Genomic DNA, 3,264 nt, shown 5'->3' on the forward strand with positions numbered 1-3,264 from the left:
CTGGCAGGGTGGACAAGAGGATTTGGACAGAGAAACGCCAGAGCGTACTCACAACACAGAGTGGCAGCACAATTGTTGAAAATAATTGTATTGGGTAAGTTTTGAGGTTAAATTTGGAGACATGTTAATAACTGAGATGGACAGATTTATCTTGTCAGAATACGTTGAGTTTAGACGATTAACAACACTTATTCCCTGGTTCCACACAGGTCTTTTGCTGCTTACTAAGGCCTGGCTTCATCACTTTCTCTCCTGCTGCTGGTAATGTCACATGAAGGACTTTGTGATTCTGCTTCACGGTCCCACTCCATCTTCTCACTTGCAGAAGCCTGTACACCCCAGGAATTGCTTCCAAGACATGTTTATCTTCTGATATCTAGCTGCATGCTCATCTACGAGGTTTCACTAGGCTTGTGTCCTCACAGGCTTCCCATCGTTAATTAGACCTTCTCCTCTACACTCTTTCCTCCACTACTGACCTGAATTATTTGGAACAAGCCTTATTTCTAAGGGAATCTAGCTGTGTATGCTATCTCACAGAAGTCCTACAAAGCAAAATTTTAATTCCTAAAATTAAAAAAATGGACTGTTTAGCACTCATCTGTGATGCTAAAGTAACTGCTTAGTGCACAAGCCAGAACTAGTCACAAACTGTCCTTAGAAATTAATTTTTTGTGAAAAATTAGATTGAACTGTCTTCATAGTAAACAATGAGAAATAAAAAGCATTTTACATATCACTAAGATGATAAGAGTTCCTTTTAACATTTCATACTGGTTTATTTTACTACTTAGGAAAGAAGTTAGGGAAAAATGGTTAGATTTAGTGTCTTTAATAAAGATATTTAAAATCATATTTGTCATAGGGAGGTAATTATTTTAACACATTTTTTATATTCGTACTGCTGAGAAATGGAAATGTATTACACAGATCAGATTGTTAATCTATCTGAAAGAAGGATGTGATTCCTGGTAAGGTATTCGTTGTGCCAAGACAGAGCTGAGTTGAATTCCTCCACGGAGCCATGTCAGTTGACACTGGCAGAGGCTCTAACACATTCTTAGGGAGCTGCTGAAATTCAGAAAAGTTTACGAGAAGAAATCAATTTCCAGGAATGCTTGGTGAGCCTATTCTCCTTATTACTGCACCCTCCTTATCGCACTGCTGTGGCTGCATGCCGGAAAACGACACCTGCAAAGGGTGAAAAACAAGCACAAGAAATATGCTGTGGATGAAACCACTTGAGCGCTTACAGTCCTACGCCCCTGTGGGTGATTCCATGGAGCCGTACTGGTCGTGGGGCTTGTGTCAGGTTTTATGAGGTCTCAGCTACCCATGGCTGTGCGACCAGCCAGGCTGGTGAGAAGAGCCGAGGCAAGCGTTTCAGTTTACCAGTTCCGTATTTTCATTTTCTCTAAATATTTAGTGCAGGCTAATTGGCCATCCATTGTCTGAGAGAGATGGGGGACTGGATGAGAATCATTTGGCTGAGATTGTGCAAGTTCAAAATGATGATTACAGGATTTGAGAAGCAATGCTAGCAATTAAGCAAACAGCAGACTGGAGGGAGTATACTTCCCACTGACTGCACAGGCGGTGGCCTGGGGTGCCGTTGCCCAGGGCTGCAGGTGTTGGGTGCTCCTAAATGTACACATTGGCAAGTACAGCAAAAAGGAAGTGGATGTCACCTGGGCCACTGGGTATTTGCATGCTTTCAAATCCCTCATGGGTACCTGGGAACCTCTAACCTCAGGTAGCACGAGTCAGATCACTGTAAAGCAGTTTTCCCGCACCTAGTCCCAAAACCCATCCTGAAATAGCTGCTTGTGCGGGACATACCTCATTTTGTGGAGTCCCCTTCTCTGGAGATATTCCAAACCCTCCCAGATGTGTTCCTGTCCAGCCTGCTCTGGGTGAACCTGCTTTGGCAGGGGGGTTGGACTAGGTGATCTCTGAAGGTCCCTTCCAACCCCTACCATTCTGTGGTTCTGTGAGACCTGTGCACCGAGTCCGGTGCTGGCTGCCAGCTGCCTTCCTGGTAAATCCAGCTATTTTATGGCTGGCATTTTCCAGAGGGCTGAGGAAATACCTCCTGGGGCAGCCTCTGTCTGCTCATGGGTTTGGGTTGATGCTCTCTGGATGAATCAGGAGATCGCAGCGGGGCAGTCTTGGATGTCCTGCTTTTCCCCTCTGTAGTCAAAAGGCATGGAAGTTTCATTGACTAAGCTGAAAAACTTGCAAAGTAGTAACTTTTCTATTTGGTCCTGATTTGAAAACATGCTTTAATGAATATTCAGATAAGCTTTGTGCAATGTGGGATTTGCATTTATTTTCTCCCTCAAGCATGTCAGATCAAATAGAAACACAAACTGTACGACACAGAGGTCTCCTCGTGGTTTGCACTGCTGCGTGCCGTCTTTTGTCATAATTGGATAGGGCTTATATAGCATAAATCTGCAAAAAACAAAAAAAAAGGGCCAGAAAAGACAATTGTTTTCTGTCTGACTGTAAGTGTATTTCCATTTGAAAAAGTGAAGTTGGAAACGGCATTCTGGGGTGAAATCCCAGTGTCACTGAATGGTGGGATTTTTGCCATTGACCTGAGTCAGGAGCATGATTTCACTCAGTTTTCGTGCAGTATCGACTCTCTCTAGATCTTGTCCTCCGGCCCTTTAGCCCTTCACATGGGTTCTCCAGAGTGTTTAAACCGCAGATGTTAGTGCTCTGAAATACACGACTGCTCCTGAATTTCAGACCCAAAGACAACAAACTCAGTGCAGAAAAAAATAAATAAAAACCCATCCTTTCTCGTCCCGTTATGTTCATACTTACCGGCCGAGTTAGGGGCTAACCACGCCACAGGATGCGACCGAAGTTTCCTTTGTGGAAACGCCACCGGGCGACCGCGTGGGGGTCGGGACAGGAGAATTAGCGACGCCCGGGGCTCTGGCGGGGCAGAGCTGCCCGCAGCGCCCGGGTCCCCCCGCGGAGCCCGCCCGCCGCCGGGGCAGCGCCGGCTGTGGCCGTGCACGCGTGGACGGGCGAGAGCGGCGCCGGGGCGAGCGGCCGCTCCCGCAGGCCAGCCCCGCAGCCCCCGCCGCCGAGCCCACGCGTGGGCCGCCCCTCCCCGCCTCCGCGCCCGCGCGGGCGCTTCCCCTGCGCGGCGCGGCCGCGGCCGGGGGAAGGCGGCTCCCGCCGGGCCCAGCGCGGCGGGCGGATGGCGGGGGGGCCGCGGCCGGCGGGGGCCGGCGGGGGCGCCCGCTG

General features: G+C 48.7%; 1 protein-coding gene across 6 annotated transcripts in view; it reads right to left on the minus strand.

Moving 5' to 3' along the window:
* The window catches only part of TMEM247 (transmembrane protein 247), a 142,690-nt gene extending 139,628 nt beyond the window's left edge, over positions 1 to 3,062 (minus strand). For 5 of the 6 annotated variants that reach the window (XM_054196136.1, XM_054196134.1, XM_054196135.1 and 2 more), the window contains exons 1-2: positions 2,833 to 3,062; positions 1,840 to 2,190 (exon numbers count right to left, since the gene is read on the minus strand). The gene's annotated coding sequence lies outside the window, so the exon portion shown is untranslated. The remainder of the gene's footprint in view (positions 1 to 1,839; positions 2,191 to 2,832) is intronic. The other variant, XM_054196130.1, reaches the window with a different exon arrangement.
* Between the last annotated feature and the right edge of the window lie 202 nt (positions 3,063 to 3,264).

This window comes from Rissa tridactyla, chromosome 3, assembly GCF_028500815.1.
Source record: "Rissa tridactyla isolate bRisTri1 chromosome 3, bRisTri1.patW.cur.20221130, whole genome shotgun sequence".
Lineage (NCBI taxonomy): Eukaryota > Metazoa > Chordata > Aves > Charadriiformes > Laridae > Rissa > Rissa tridactyla.